General features: G+C 41.6%; 1 protein-coding gene across 4 annotated transcripts in view; it reads left to right on the forward strand.

The window, feature by feature from the left end:
* Window positions 1-16,784, forward strand: part of tex2 (testis expressed 2) — a 128,657-nt gene that overhangs the window by 41,462 nt on the left and 70,411 nt on the right. For 2 of the 4 annotated variants that reach the window (XM_072483757.1, XM_072483754.1), the window contains exon 2: window positions 12,834-12,915. The exons of the other annotated variants lie outside the window; for them this stretch is intronic. The gene's annotated coding sequence lies outside the window, so the exon portion shown is untranslated. The remainder of the gene's footprint in view (window positions 1-12,833; window positions 12,916-16,784) is intronic. 4 annotated transcript variants of the gene reach the window in all.

The following is a 16,784-nucleotide window of genomic DNA, read 5'->3' on the forward strand; positions in this document are numbered from 1 at the left end:
AGTTCACCACCTGACTGTGACTCTTGTTCTTTTTCTCATCCTTTTTGAATCACATGGATAGTTTGTTTTCCCTCCATTTGAATTTTCATTTGATGTATTTGGTTCTTGCTTTTTACATTTCTCCAACACGCACCTTTTGATGTGCCCCTTTTTACCCCAATTCTTGCAATTTGTATCTTTACTCCAGTCAGTGGCTGGGTACCTGGTTTTTATACATCAATGGCAAGCTTCTTTTGATGCTGTTTCCACTGAACGTTTGTTTAAATTTTGGCTGATTCAGTGGTTGCTGTTATTATTCGGCAACCCTCCTTTGCCAGCTTTGGTGTAGCGATATTTTTTTCTTTATCCTTTTTGGATGACTGCAGTATGGTTTGATTATTTTTCTTACTCCACTGGGTTTCTACAGGTTTTTTCCCCCGAGTGTTTGTAGTGTCGATCAACCACCTTGTTGCCAGCTTCTTTGTGGTATTTTTAAATGATAGGCTTGCAGACCATGAAGGTACAAAGAAACAAGAACTTTATTACAGAGGTGTTTTCTCTACAGGCTGCTGGACTAGACTGACTGTTAGCTTGCCCAAACGGCTGATGACATTATCAGTACTTCATGTGATTGAACTCGTAAAGTGACCTTGTTCCAACGAGGAACAAACATGAATACACAACAATAGTGTTATATGATCTGGTTGTACATTTTGCTTGGTTAACGTTGAGTGGAATTGCCATTTCAAAATTCCAACTTTTGTCCTTTAATTCTTTTGCCTTTGTACTCAACACATTTTCTAGATCATAAAATAATATATATATATATATATATATATATATAAAATACTGAAAGGGATTGATAAAGTAAACCTGGACCAAATGTTCCCCCTTGTGGGGCAATCTAGAACGAGATGTCACAGATCTAGGTTTGAGAGGCGGTAGATTTAAAACTGAGTTGAGGAGGAACTGCTCGCAGAGGGTGATGAATTTGTGGAACTCGCTGCCCCATAGTGCGGTGGAGTCTGAGTCATTAAATGGTTTCAAGAAGAAGATTGATATATTTCTGATTAAAAAAACGGGTTAATTGGATATGGGGAACAGGTAGGGAAGCGGATTTGAGACCAGGAAGAGATCAGCCATGATCTGATTGAATGGCGGAGCAGGCTCGAAGGGCTAAATTGTCTACTTCTGCACCTAGTACCCATGTACCAATTACTTTCCCTTCCAATGAAAAATAACTTTTTTTGTTTTATTCATAACTTTTCATTTCTGTTAATTATTAATTGAGAGTCAAAACATTCTCCGTGTTCTACCTGAGGAATTAGAGCTTTGAAAGGTGGGCAAGTGACTCTTTCCACCCTTGTGGAAAGGGAGAAGCCTGTAGAGTTTTGAGCAGAGTAAGTTGGAAGGACGAAAGTCAGTGTTTGCAGTTGCTAGCTTAGTATATTAAATTCAATACAAATAACTTTATTTTGGAACATTGTGGAAGAATTGAAAACTGTTCTCCACTATTTATGTTTGTCTTTTTCTTTAAAAAAAATAAATTTAGAGTACCCAATTCTTTTTTCCAATTTTGTTTTTATTAGTTCATGGGATGTGGGCTTCGCTGGCTGGCCAGCATTTATTGCCCATCCTTAATTGCCCTTGAGGCAGTTAAGAGTCAACTACATTAAGGGGCAGTTTAGCATGGCCAATCTACCTATCTTGATATTTGTCACTGACATTTGACAAAAATGCTAACTGCAAAGATAGGAAACCCAGTTTTTAGACCATAAGACATAGGAGCAGAATTAGGCCACTCGGCCCATCGAATCTGCTCTGCCTTTCAATCATGGCTGATATTTTTCTCATCCCCATTCTCCTGCCTTCTCCCCATAACCCCTGATCCCCTTATTAATCAAGAACCTATCTATCTCTGTCTTAAAAATGTTCAGTGATTTGGCCTCCACAGCCTTCTGCAGCAAAGAGTTCCACAGATTCACCACCCTCTGGCTGAAAAAATTCCTCCTCATCTCTGTTTTAAATGATTGTCTCTTCAGTCGGAGAATGTGCCCTCTGCTTCTAGTTTTTCCGACTGGTAGAAACATCCTCTCCACGTCCACTCTCTCCAGGCCTCGCAGTGTTCTGTATCCCCCCTCATCCTTCTAAACTTCAATGAGTACAGACCCAGAGTCCTCAACCGCTCCACATATGACTAGCTCTTCATTCCAGGGATCTTTCTTGTGAACCTCCTCTGGACCCTTTCCAAGGCCAGCCCATCCTTCCTTAGATTCGGGGTCCAAAGGTGCACATAATACTCCAAGTAGGGCCTGACCATAGCCTTACACAGCCTCAGAAGTACACCCCTGCTCTTGTATTCTCGCCCTCTTGAGAATGCTAACATTGCATTTCTCTTCCTAACTACCAACAAAACTTAAGCTCCTTTGGGCTTCTGATTTCCTCAGCATTTCCCCATTTGGAAAATAGTCTATGCCTCCATTCTTCTTTCCAAACTGCATAACCTCACGCTTTTCCACATTGTATTCCATCTGCCACTTCTTTGCCCACTCTCCTAGCCTGTCCAAGTCCTTCTGTAGCCTCCCTGCTTCCTCAATGCTACCTGACCATCTGCATATCTTTTTATATCTGCAAACTTAGCAAAAGCACCTTCAGTTCCTTCTTCCAGATCGTTGGTGTATATTGTGAAAAGTTGTGGTCCCAACACTGACCCCTGAGGCACACCACTAGTCACTGGCTGCCATCCTGAAAAACACCCCTTTATCCCCACTCTCTGCCTTCTGCCAGTCAGCCAATCCTCTATCCATGCCAGTATCTTACTCTGTACACCATGGGCTCTTAACCTATTTAACAGCCTCCTATATGGCACCTTGTCAAAGGCTTTCTGAAAATCTAAATAGATCACGCACATAGGTTCACCATTGTCAAATTTCCTTGTTACCTCTTCAAAGAATTTTACTGGTATCTTTGGAACAAAAAAGGAGCTGTTACACTTTTGGCTATTTGTGATACTGGGGTCGGTTTAGCTCAGTTGGCTAGACAGCTGTTACTTAATGGGGCCAGCATCACGGGTTCAATTCCCATACCAGCTGAGGTTATTCATGGAAGGTCTGTCTTCTCAACCTTGACCCTCACTGGATGTCTGGTGGTTAAATCACCACCAGTCAGCTCTCACCCTCAAGGGGGAAAACAACCTATGGTCATCTATGGCATTTATTTACGATAGTAAGGCTGATCGAGGAACAAGTCAGGCAATTCTAAAAATTGTAGGGGATATCAATTCCCATAACCTGGACTCTAGGTGGGTGGAGTACAGAATAAAGGTGAAGAGAATGAAGAATTCCTCAAACCGGTATAGGAGAATGTGTTTCTAACCCAATATGGGAAGTAAGCAGTGTTGGACATAGTTCTGAGGAATGAAGTAAACATGTCATTGTGTTGCAGTGTAATTAATAGAGATCATAATTATAGTAAAGAAAAATAAACGTTGAAAATATCCAACTAGGAGAGAGCAAATTTCAGTGATTTGGGACATGATCTAGGACAGGTGAACTGGAAACAAAGATTAGCCAGTAAAAAGGTAATGAGTCTTAATAGACCTTCAGGATGGAGGAACATTGGGTACAGATCAAGGTTTTTCAGGTGCAGAATGCAGGGGGAAGTTGATGAGGATATAACGACAAATAATATGAATGAAGACTAATGGGTAACATGAAAGGGAACATGTTGTGCCTGAAAGTGAAACTTTTGGGTTAAAAGGTGTGACCACTTAGTGTGACAGTTCCAGTGACTAATGTTGTTCAACATATTCAGTCCTCTGCTGCTCTTCTGAGGACTTCTCACCCTACACAAGGATTTGTAGCACAAATTATATCTCACAACAGTTAAAGCATAACCACCATGTCAACAACAAATACAATTAAAATTTTACTTTGATAAAGAGTCATCCAGACTCAAAACGTTAGCTCCCTTCTCTCTCCACAGTTGCTGTCAGACCTGCTGAGATTGTCCACTATTTTCTGTTGTTTCAGATTTCAGCATCCACAGTAATTTGCTTTTAAAGTTAACCAAATCACGAAAACCATAAACACAATGGAAGCACAACAGATGGATGGCCCATTATCAGTGGAGTATGACATTCCTGCTGCTCACAGCAGGATACTCCCTGTCTATTGTTATCTCTTTATTACTTTGTATGAAACTGAGAGCAATTCGCCTTTTACAATCTGTAGTTGATCAGGAGGGTTCCCACAGTGTGCTACGGTTTTACTCATCATTCCTGATAGGTATCATGGCTAACTTTAAACTACACTTGCCTATTTCCAAAGCTGTAAAACGCACAAATAAATATGTTTTAATATCAAGCTGCTCCACCCCCCACCCCCCCCCCCCCCACCCCCACACACACACATCAGAACCCACATATCTTTGTTTAAAAAATATAAAAATAAAAATAATTATTAAGGAATGGTGGCCCAATTAAGGACAAAAAAGGAAATTTTGAATAGAAAGTATGATTGAGCTGGCACGATGGCTCAGTGGTTAGCACTGCTGTCTCACAGCGCCAGGGACCCGGGTTTGATTCTGACTTCGGGGGACTGTGTGGAGTCTGCACATTCTCCCCATGTCTGCGTGGGTTTGCTCCGGAAAGTGCCTCTTGTTTCCTCCCATAGTCCAAAGATGTGCAGGTTAGCTGGATTGGCCATGCTAAATTGCCCCATAGTGTTAGGTTAGGTGGAGATAGGGCCGGGGATTGGGCCTAGGTTTTTAGAGGGTTGGTGCAGACTTGATGGGCCGAATGGCCTCCTTCTGCATTGAAGGGATTCTATGATTGATGTACTGGCCGAGTACTTTGTATGTGTCGTGACAAAATAAGTTAATAAATGCACAATGCCGGAAATACTCTGCAGACTGGCAGCATCTGTGAAGAGACAAATAGAGTTAATGTTTCAGGATGAAGTTAATGTTGCTGCAAAGGTAGGGTTAGTAAAGATACTGGATAAGATGAAAGTAAGATTGATAACTGGTGCCAACTAGGTTAAAAATCACTTGGTACAGACAGTATGCACTGTCGATAGTGTCATGGAGTCTCATTGATTGCTGAGAGGAGCTTGGGTAGAGATAACAGAAGCCCTGATCCAATCTTTCAATCCTGCTCGTATCTGGGAGTGTTGCCAAAGGACTGGAGAATTGGAAAAGTTATCTAACGTCAATGGTGGGGAAAATTAAAAAAATTGTCACTTGAAGAAGCATGGGTTAATAAGGAACAGCCAGTGGATTTGTTAAAGGCAAATTGTATCTGACTAACCTGGTTAGGTTATTTGAAGTAACAGAGAAGACTGATGAAAGTAGATGTTCTGTGTATATGGACTTTTAAAAGATATTTGATAAAGTACCGCATATAACCGACATATTTGGAAAATAGAAGCTCATAGCATTAAATGGATGGTGGTAACCTGGATATGTAAATGGCTAAAGGATTGGCGGTAGATGAAATGGTGAATGGAGTCTCTTTTGATTGGAGAGAAGTATGCAATGGAGTCCCCAGGGGTGGGTATTGGGTTGACTGATGACACCTGTAATTACCATGTTTATTCCCCTCTACTTTTATTTGAGCGGAGTTTAACATGTGCAATTCTCTAGTCTATTGGCACCATTCCCAAATCCAAGGAGGGTTGAAAGATTGTGGTTAGGGAGTTTCTGTTGTCTCCAACCTAGATCCTGTCCGCAATCGAGGATAGAGTACATCCCATCTGGTTCAGATGGCTTGTTGAGTTTGAGTGATGCCAATCGTTTAGGTCTTCAAACTATTGCTTGCTTTTGCTGTATAAAAATGGGGTATAGGGAATAGAAGAAATACAGTTCTAAAGTTCATGGATGCACCAAAGTTTAGCGGCCTGACAAATAGTAAACAGATAGTAGCAGACTTCAGGAGGCCATAGAGATACTGGTGAAATGAGCAACACATTGCAGATGCAACTTACAGTGGATAAATGTGAAGTGATGCACTTAACCAACAGGGACAAGCAGTATAATCTAAATGGTACAAATGTGCAGATGTAGAAGGACCTGGGAGTGCATATTCATGAATCCTTGAAGACAAGACAAGTTAATGAAATAATTAAAGAAGGATATGGGACACTTGATTTTGTAAATGGATCCATTGAATACTGAAACAAGGAATTCACGCTAAACTTTTACCAAAAAAATGGTTACAACCCATTGTAATGTGCACAATTCTGGGCACCACATTGGTATGAGGTCAAGGCTCTGGAATGGATACAGAGGATGTTTACCAAGATAATATCAGGGAGGAAGGACATCAATTATTTGGAGGGATTAGAGACTCTGGGATTGTTTTCCTTTGAGTTGGAAAATGAAGGGGAGATCTAATAAAGATATTCAAAATTGAGGCCATTTGGTAGGAAAAATAGGGTTCAACTTTTCCTGATTTAACAAGTGGTTGGTAACAAGAGGTCATAGATTTAAAATGGTTGGCAAAAGAACTAGAGGTATAATGATTCCCCCCACGGTGTTTTGATCTGGAATATGCTACCTGAAAGGGTGATAGAATCAACTTGCGGAGGGAACTTTTGAAAGACAATTCAACATGTACTTCAGAACTAATTTTCAACATTATGGGGAAAAGCTGCATCATAGGACTAAATTAGATTGTTTTTAAAATCGAGCTGGCACAGGCTATAATCTGTGCTATAAGATTATATTCTAAATTGCATCTGATCAAGTAATCCTTGCAGTTGCAAAGATGCAGGCAGGATATAGTTTTATTGGAATCAGAGGAAGGGAGGAATTAATCAATATATGTGATCAAACTGTTGAATTTCTTTGGGAGTTTTAAAAATGTTTAATTGTTGTATGAAGTTAAGCATGGGAATATATTTCATATGTTCCTTTTGCTGGTGTAAACCTGGTGACAAATTTTATGGAAAAGGCTATAAAATGCACTGAGGTTGCTGGGAGGTATTAGAAACACAACCATATACACCAGTCAGAAATACAACTCTGTGGAATCAGAATCTGACCACGCTAAAAGGACAGGTTAATTCCGTGACCAGCAATTAAGATTAGCAGTGTGACCTGTGTCTCATTAGCAGACCAATCCATTTTGATGTGGAAACCAGCCAAACATTCTGACATCAACTCGTGATCAAAAAAGGAAATGCTATTGTTGTGGTTGCTGTCTGCTGGATGCAGATATAGGAAGGATGCGAAATACACTTTGTTTAAAGTGCTGGAGCATAACCTCCAAAGTGACTAAATAGTGTTCTAATAGAACAAAAAGCTTAAAAGTTAAGCCTAGGCGCAGTAGGTTAGCCCTGCAGCCTCACGGCGCCGAGGTCCCAGGTTCGATCCCGGTTCTCGGTCGCTGTCTGTGTGGAGTTTGCACATTCTCCCCGTGTTTGCGTGGGTGTCGCCCCCACAACCCAAAGATGTGCAGGCTAGGTGGATTGGTCACGTTAAATTGCCCCTTAATTGGAAAAAATGAATTGGGTACACTAAATCTTTTTTTAAAAAGGTTAAGTCTAGGTATTATCCGAAATCCCGGATTATTTTGAAAGGACAATCTCACCGTTAATTTACAATTTCAAGGAAAATTGGGATGTGGGGATATTCTCAATTGTTCAAACAAGTATTATTACCCATGTAAGGGTTGACCTTGTACTAAAATTTGGGCAGGGAAGCAATGGTCTAAAGGCATCTACACTAGTATGCTGTATGGTCGCAGAGTTCGGGAACTTGCTGTCATCCGTGGCAGACTGGTATAAAATCTGAATAAGCCCAAGAAGACTTAACATAAAATTTTCTAAATTGCGTTATGATTGTTAGATTTGAGATTGTAACATTTAACACATGAATCATAGAATTTTCAGTGCAGAAGGAGGCTATTTGGCCCATCGAGTCTGCACCGGCCCCTGGAAAGATCACCCTACCTAAGACCACACCTTCACCTCCACCCAGTAACCCCATCTAACCTTTTTGGACACTAAGGGCAATTTAGCACGGCCAAGCCACTTAACCTGCACACCTTTGGACTGCATAACAAATTGGCACACTGGACATAGCAACATTCGAGACAACTTCAGTGTTTCTGGCATTGAAGTGGAAGCTCGGGTGGATTGGCGTATACTTCAAAATTGTATCTGCTTACATTGCAGTTCATATTGTCAAGTATTTCCTTTGCTTACGCTCTCCACTACACTCAACCCCAAGAGGGTTGTGCAAGGTTTTTGGAGCTAAGTGGCAAAGGCAATAAGTGCACCCTGAACCATGAACCTGCACATCTTTGGACTGTGGGAGGAAACTGGAGCACCCGGAGGAAACCCACACAGACACGGAGAGAATGTGCAAACTCCACACAGTCACCCAAGGCCAGAATTGAACTTGTGTCTCTAGCGCTGTGAGGCAGTGCTAACCACTGTGTCGGTGTGTGTTGGTTGTCATCTTCCAAAATACTATAGATCCCGGAACAGTCCCAGCAGATTGAAGGGTGACAAATCTAACCCCACTATTTAATAAAGGAGGGAAGGAGAATCCCAGGAATTACAGAATAGTTTGCCAATCATCAGTAGTAGGGGAAACGCTAGTCTATTATAAAGGATGCAGTAACAAGGACACTTAGACAATATCAACAGGGTTAGGCAAAATCAGATTTATGAAAGGAAAATCATGTTTGATAAACCAATGGAGTTTTTTGAGAATGTAACTGGCAGAATAGATGCGGGAGAACCAGTGAATGTGGTGTATTTGGAGTCCCACATAAAAGGTTAGTGTGCAAAATTAAAGTGCATTGGTTTGGGGTTAATATATTGGCATGGATTGAGAATTGTTTAGTGGACAGGAAACATAGGAATAAATGGGTCTTTTTCAAAGCAGCAGGCAGTGACTAGTGGGATCCGTGTTTGGACGACAGCTATTCGCAATATACATCAATGATTTGGATGAGGGAACCAAAAGCAATATTTCGAAGTTTGCTGACACACGGAATTTGGTGGGAATGTGAGTGATGGGGAGGTTATTACGGGGCTTCAAGGTGATTTAGAGAAGTTGAGTGAGTGGCAAACACATGGCAGATGATGTAAAATGTGGATAAATGTGAAGTTATTCATTTTGGATGGAGAAACAGAATGGCAGAGTATTTAAATGGTGATAGATTGGGAAATGTTGGGGGACCTGTTCCTGGAAGGGAGCTTCCCTAGCTTGAGGGCGCTGGAGAAGAAGTTTGGGTTGGCAAGAAGGAACGACTTCAGATATTTGCAGATGCGGGACTTTCTGTGCAGGCAAGTATCATCCTTCCCACTCCTGCCACTAAGGGGGATGCATTATAGGGTAGCGTCTCGGGGATGGGTGGGGGAGGGGAGTGTCTCGGACATCTGCAAAGAACTAATGGGGGCGGAGGAGACGCAGACCGAGGAGCTGAAGTGTAAGTGGGAGGAGGATCTTGGGGGAGAGATGGAAGACGGCTTATGGGCAGATGCGTTGAGCAGAGTCAACGCGACCGCTACATGCGCAAGGCTCAGCTTGATCCAATTCAAGGTGGTTCACCGGGCCCATATGACAGTGACCCGGATGAGTAGATTCTTTGGGGTGGAAGAAAGGTGTGTAAAATGTGTGGGCGGACCAGCGAACCATGTCCACATGTTCTGGGCATGTCCAAAACTTGGGGGATATTGGCAGGGGTTTGCAGACGTCATGTCCAGAGTATTGAAAACAAGGGTGGCAATGAGTCCAGAGGTGGTGATTTTTGGGGTGCCGGAGGATCAGGGAGTCCAGGAGGCGAAAGAGGCAGATGTTCTGGCCTTTGCCTCCCGGGTAGCCCGAAGACAGATATTAGCTTGGAGGGGCTCAAAGCCCCCGAAGTCAGAGGCCTGGTTAACCGACACGGCGAGCTTTCTCGGCCTGGAGAAGATTAAGTTCGCCTTGAGAGAGTCAGTGTTAGGGTTCACCCAGAGGTGGCAACCATTCATCGACTTCTTTGCGGAGAATTAATCGTCAGTGGGGGGGGGGGGGGGGGGGGTGCTCGGCTCGGATAGCGTAGAATAGGGGGGTCTTGGAGGGACAGGTGTCAGTGTTTGCACTATGTTTATTGTTCTGTGTACTGTTTTTATACTGTTGTCGCTTGTAATACCAAAAATTCCTCATTAAAATTGTTTATGAAAAAAAAAAGATTGGGAAATGTTGATGCACGCAGGATGTTGATGGGTGTTGTAGAACACCAATCACTGGAAGTACGCAAGCAGTTAAGAAGGCAAATGGTATGTTGGTCTCCATTGTTGGTCTCCATTGTAAGAGGACTTGAGTAACAGACACAAGGTTGTCTTGCAGCTGTGCAGGATCCTGGTGAGACCACACATGTAGTATAATGTGCAGCGAAGGTTCAGCAGACTGTTTGCTGGGCTGGCAGGATTGTCGTACGGGGAGAGATTGGGTCAACTGGGCCTGTATTCACTGGAATTTAGAAGAATGTGAGGGGATATAATTGAAATGTATATAATTCTGACAGGACTAGACAGAATGGATGCAGGGATGTTGTTTCCTCTGACTGGGGAGTCTAAACCAAGGGGTCACAGTCTCAGAATATGGGCGAGGCCATTTAGGACTTAGATGAGGAGAAATTTCACCACATTTTTGATGAGATCACATTTCAATGAAAGAAACTTATTGTGCCTGTCCTGGCTCTTTGGAAAAGCTAGCCAATTAGTTCCACTTACTTGCTCTTTGCTCAAAGCCCTGCAAACTTTCCTACTTCAAATACCTATTCATTTCTATTTTGAAAATGATTATTGTACCTGTTTCCATCAACTTTGCAGGCATTGCATTCCAAGTCATTTCAGAGAGCAGCCTAAAAAATTGTTTCCTTCTGTGACCTGTGGTTTTGCTGGTTATCTTAAATTTGTCGTCTCTGGTTACTGACCCTTCTACACTGGAAATGGTTATTCCTTATTTACTCTCTATCAAAACCATTCATAATTTTGAAATTCTTTGTCAAATCTTTCCTGAACCCCTCTGCTCAAAGGAGAACAATGTTAGTTTAATTCCTAGTACCATTTTGAGTAAATCTCTTTAAGGCCTTGATACCGTACTCCAGTTAGGGCCTACTCAGTATTTTATAAAGGTTTGACATCGCTTTCTTTCTTGTGTACTCGCACTTTTTTATAATGCCAAGGATTTCTCTTGCCTTTTAAATAGCTGTCACAACTTGTACTGCCACCTTCAAAGATGTGTACCTACTTACCCAGGTGTATCTGTTCCATTAAAATTTAAATTGGTTCATAAGCTTCTATTGTCTCTGCCATTCTTCCTACCAAAATGTTCTTGTATATTTCATTTCTAAATGTCGTATGTCTGCCCATTTTATCGGTCTGTCAATGTCCCCTTGAGGTCTGTTACTATCCTCACTGTTTCCTGCATTTGGGTTTTGTGCCATCTGCAAACTGTGAAATAATGGTGCGCTGTGAGCCAGGCCGTTTTAGTAGACATCAAAAAGGGCTGCGGTCTAGATCCCTGAGAGTAGCATTGTATACTTATTTCCAGTCTGAAAACAACCTTTCACCACTACTCTTCGCCTTCTGTTCCTTGCCAATTTTGTATCTGTACAGCCACTGCCCTTTTGATCCCACGGGCATCAATTTTGCTAACAGGTTGTTCTTGTTGCAAAAAAAAGGGCAATTTTCTCAAGTATTTAACTTTTCAGATTTGACTTTTTCGAAAGAGATGGTGCTTTACTAACTTGCTTTATTCCAGGTGAAACTTGGGGAATGCAATGCAACCCAAGGAGAAAATCTTGGAAGGCAATATGCTATTATTTGAGTGAAGGCAAATTCTGAATTTACTAAAATGAACTTAGACATCTTAATAAGTAGTAATTCTTTGATAACACCTTGCTTCTAAGATATTTGAAAATCCCAAAAGTCTAATTCACCATAGTAGGTAAACATGCTAACCTTGATTACTCCCATTTTTGAAAAACAAATGGTATTAATCTTACTGAAGCAGTCAGTCAGATTCTTCAATATTTGACCTTGGTTTTGCTGGGAAAATTGTCTGTTTTGTCATTGCTGATTATTTGATGTTTTTATGATTGGTCAACCTTAATTTCTTTTTATTAGTTCATCTGATATGAGGTGTGTTTGCAAAGCCAACATTTGTTGCTCACCCTGAACCGCCCTTGAGAAGGTGGTAGTCTGCCGTCTTCTTGAATCTCTGAGCGTGGTGTAAGGGTGTCCCGAGACTTTGAACCAGCGACAGTGAAAGAGCAATTACATAGTTCCAAGTCAGGTTGCGTGACCTGAAAGACAATTTGCAGTTGTGGTTTAGATGGCAGAGATCATGGGTTTGGAATGTGTTGGAGACTTGATGACTAACTGCAGTGCACTGCTGTCTCTGTGCGCCAGTGGTGGAAGAAATGATTGTTTAAGGTAGTGGATGGAGTGCCGATCAAGTGGGCTGCTATGTCCTGAATGATAGCGAGCTTCTTGAATGTGATTGGAGCTGCATTAATCGAGGCAAATGGAGAGTGTTCCATTGCACTCTGCTTTGTGCGTTGTAAGGTATAGGCTTTGAGGTGCCAGGAGTGGAGTTACTTGCTACAGAATTCACAGCCTCTGATCTTCTCTTGTAGCCACTGTAATTATATGATTTGCCAGTTCAGTTCCTGGTCAATAATAGCCCCAAGATGTTGATAATAATCTTTATTAGTGTCACAAGTAGGCTTACATTAACACTGCAATGAAGTTACTGTGAAAATCCCCTAGTCGCCACACTCCGGCGCCTGTTCTGGTACACTGAGGGAGAATTCAGAATGTCCAATTCACCTTACAAGCATGTCTTTTCAGGGCTTTTTGGGGGAGGAAACCAGAGGGCCCGGAGGAAACCCACACGGAGAACGTGCAGACTCCGCACAGACAGTGACCCAAGGTGAGAATCGAACCCGGGTCTCTGGTGCCAAAAAGCAACAGTGCTAACCACTGTGCTGTGATAGTGGAATATTTAGTGATAGTAATGCTGTTGAACGCCAAGAAAAGATGGTTAGATTCTCTGTTGTTGAAGTTGGTCATTGTCTGGCATTTGTATGTGAAAATGTTACTTGCCACTTATTGGCCCAAGCCTGAATGCTGTCCAGGTCATGTTGTATGCAACACAGACTGTTTAGTATCTGAGTAGTTGCAAAGATATTGATCAATCCCCACTTCCTGACCTTATAATGAAGGGAAGCATATTGAAGCGGCTGAAGATGGTTGGCCACAGGGTACTGTCTGAGGAAGTCCAGCAGCATTGTCCTAGGAGTGAGATGATTGGCCTCCAACAATCAAACCATCTTCCTTTGTGCCCGGCACGACTCCAACTGATGAGTTTGCTCCCTGATTCCCATTGACTTCAATTTTGCTGGAGTTCCTTGATGCAATACTTGATCAAATGCTGCCTTGATGTAAAGGGCTGGCACTTTCATCTCACCTCTTAGTTCAGCTGTTTTGTCCATATTTGGACCAAGGCCGCAATGCGGTCTGGAGGGAGTGGTCCTGACAGAACCCAAACTGAGCAGGTTAGTGCTGAGTAAGTGGCGTTTGATAGAACTGTCAATGACAGCTTAATAAAATCACTTCTGTGACAAATGTTTTTAATATTCCTCCGCTGATTCATGTGCTTGGTTGAGAAAGCTGCCAGAGTATTAAATAGGCAATTCAATAATTGCAGAAATTCAATGCAGAATATCCATGTCAAATTGGCTAATTTCATACAGAAAGAAGTGACTCCCCAGCCCTGTAATGCAAACTCTCATTAATGTTTAATGACATAAAGTAACCTATCCTTCCCTAAAAAGAAAATTCTGACGTTCAGGGGGATGGTGTGGGAGGGATGTAGACATTGAAGAATTGTACAAAAAAAGAGAACAAATGCAGAGATTGGCAGAGTAGGTGTGGAACATGGCATTTACACATACTTTCGTCAACATGGAGACAATTTTCAGATTCCTTCATTTTAATTGAACATGAATGCTTGCAGTCCCTTTTGAATTCAAGTATCTGGTGGTGAACACAGTCTGCAAATATAAAGATCATGAAATGGTGACATTGGATTCAAATTTCACAGAACTATATTGGAATTAATTCATGAGAATTCATTAATTCATGTTAACATTAATTGGTAATTGCAGCATTTACATGAGCGATTTTGATACCTTTGTTTGCCTGAAAAAATATTTTGGAAGTTTCATGTCACCCTGGGGCAGTATTACAGAGAAATCCCTCATTTTGCGAATCTGTGTTCCAGAGACAACTAAATGCAGATGTTATAAATATTTGTATATTCATGCAAGGTTTAATTTTTGTTTTAAGCTTAAATTTTCCCTTGGGCACGATTACCATATGTAGAAAATTATGTATTTCTGCCTGCCTTCCAACGTCGAATTATCTATATAATCTACAACACCTCTGCGAATTAACTTAATTTAAAAAATTATTGTTGATATTTTGTTTTCCTGATTTGTACTGTGCAAAATTAGAATTTTTTCACCTGACTGTTATAACAACAAAGAATTTTTTTAAAAATTTAAAGTTCCCAATTTTTTTTTTCCAATTAAGGGGCAATTTAGCATGGCCTACCCTGCACATCTTTGGGTTGTGGGGGTGAAACCCACGCAGACACTGGGAGAATGTGCAAACTCCACACGGACAGTGACCCAGAGCCGGGATCGAACCCGGGTCTTCAGTGCTGTGAGGCAGCAGTGCTAACCACTGCACCACCATGCCGCCCATAACAACAAAGAATACAATTAACCGTTCAATGTTCTGAAAATTTGAAACTCTTTCCTTGGCTAAGTGCACCATTTAATCAATACTATTATTGAATTGTCTCCATTGTTTTTCACCTGTCGACTATATTCAAATCTGAAATGAAAGCATGTCAACGCTTTTAAATTATGCAGTCACTGTCTTCGAAAAAATTGACTAACGCTAATATTTCAGGTACTGATTCTGAAATTCATCCATTGTTGCCCAAGACTGTTTGTCTGCCATATTCTAAAACTATGTTTTATTTCAAAATGCGCTAGCACTCTTGTTATGATCTCTATAGATACCAATAAGTTTGAACATAACATAAAAGATAGGAGCAGGAGCAGAACACTCCGCCCGTTGAGCCTGCTTCTCCATTCAATGGATTGTGGCTAATATTGGGCTTGAACTCCCATTTTCCTGCCTGCTCTACATATCTCGTAATTCCCTGAGAGACCTAAAACTCTGTCTATTCCTGCCTTAAATGTATTCAATGAATGAGCATCCACCGTCCTCTAGGGTAGAAAATTACAAAGATTCACAACCCTTTGAGTGAAGCAATTTCTCCTCGTCTCCATTCTAAATGTGCAGCCCCTTATCCCGAGACCGTGTCCCCGTGGAGACTTGAATGCACATTCTTGTGGCTGAGTTGATAGACCTACCTGCCACAGTGTTGTACAATTCTGGAATCTGGTCCTGTTAAGAACCTGGATCATGCCATATGTCAACATTGACCTTGTTGGAATCCTATTCCTATTCATTCCTTCGTAAAGATATTGACGCTGTGATTAAGTTTCTTGTTGAAGTCTCAGTGTGTATCTCAGTCGATAGGTTTGGCATTTGGAAAGTAAGAACCAACAAAAAGACAACAGGGTTCCTCCATAAATTAGAACACAAGCCCATTAAAAAATAATAATAATTGAAACACAATTAACAACTGGTTTTGGCATAAAGATGACCTAGCTTAATGGAAAACAATTAGGATGTGGTCCAAAGTTTTTCTGTTTAACTTATTTACAAATTCAGCATTTGGAGCTTCCTAGGTTTGTTTGCTTATGTTTATTATGAACAAAAGAAAATTTACGCACAGGAACAGGCCCTTCAGCTCTCCAAGCCTGCACTGACCATGCTGCTCGTCTGAACTAAAACCCCCTACCCTTCCGGTCTATTCCCATCCCATTCATGTTTTTGTCAAGCCGCCCCTTAAAAGTCACTATCATATCTGCTTCCACTACCTCCCCTGGCAGCGAGTTCCAGACTCCCACCACCCTCTGTGTAAAAAAAAAAAAAAAAAAAAAAAAAAAAAAATGTACATATCCTTTAAACTTTACTCCTCGCACTTTAAATCTATGCCCCCTAGTAATTGACTCTTCCACCCTGGGAAAAAGCTTCTGACTATCCACTCTGTCCATGCCCCTCATAATTTTGTAGACCTCTATCAGGTCACCCCTCAACCTCCGTCGTTCCAGTGAGAACTAACCGAGTTGCTCCAACCTCTCCTCATAGCTAATGCCTTCCATACCAGGCAACATCCTGGTAAATCGTTTCTGTACCCTCTCCAAAGCCTCCACATCCTTCTGGTAGTGCGGCGACCAGAATTGAACACTATATTCCAAGAGCGGCCTAACTTAAGGCTCTATAAAGCTGCTTCATGACGTGCCAATTTTAAAACTCAGTTCCCCGGCCGATGAAGGAAAGCATGCCGTATGCCTTCTTGACTACCTTCTTCACCTGAGTCGCCACTTTCGGTGACCTGTGTACCTGTACACCAGGATCCCTCTGCCTATCGATACTCTTAAGGGTTCTGCCATTTACTGTATATTTCCCACCTGGATAGACCTTCCAAAATGTATTACCTTATTTGTCCGATTAAACTACATCTGCCATCTCTCCGCCCAAGTCTCCAACCGATCTATATCCTGCTGTATTCTCTGACAGTCCTCATCGCTATCCGCAATTCCACCAACCTTTGTGTTGTCGCAAACTTTATATATTACAACCAGCAAAGGTCCC

This window comes from Scyliorhinus torazame, chromosome 18 (assembly GCF_047496885.1).
Source record: "Scyliorhinus torazame isolate Kashiwa2021f chromosome 18, sScyTor2.1, whole genome shotgun sequence".
Taxonomy (NCBI): Eukaryota; Metazoa; Chordata; class Chondrichthyes; order Carcharhiniformes; family Scyliorhinidae; genus Scyliorhinus; species Scyliorhinus torazame.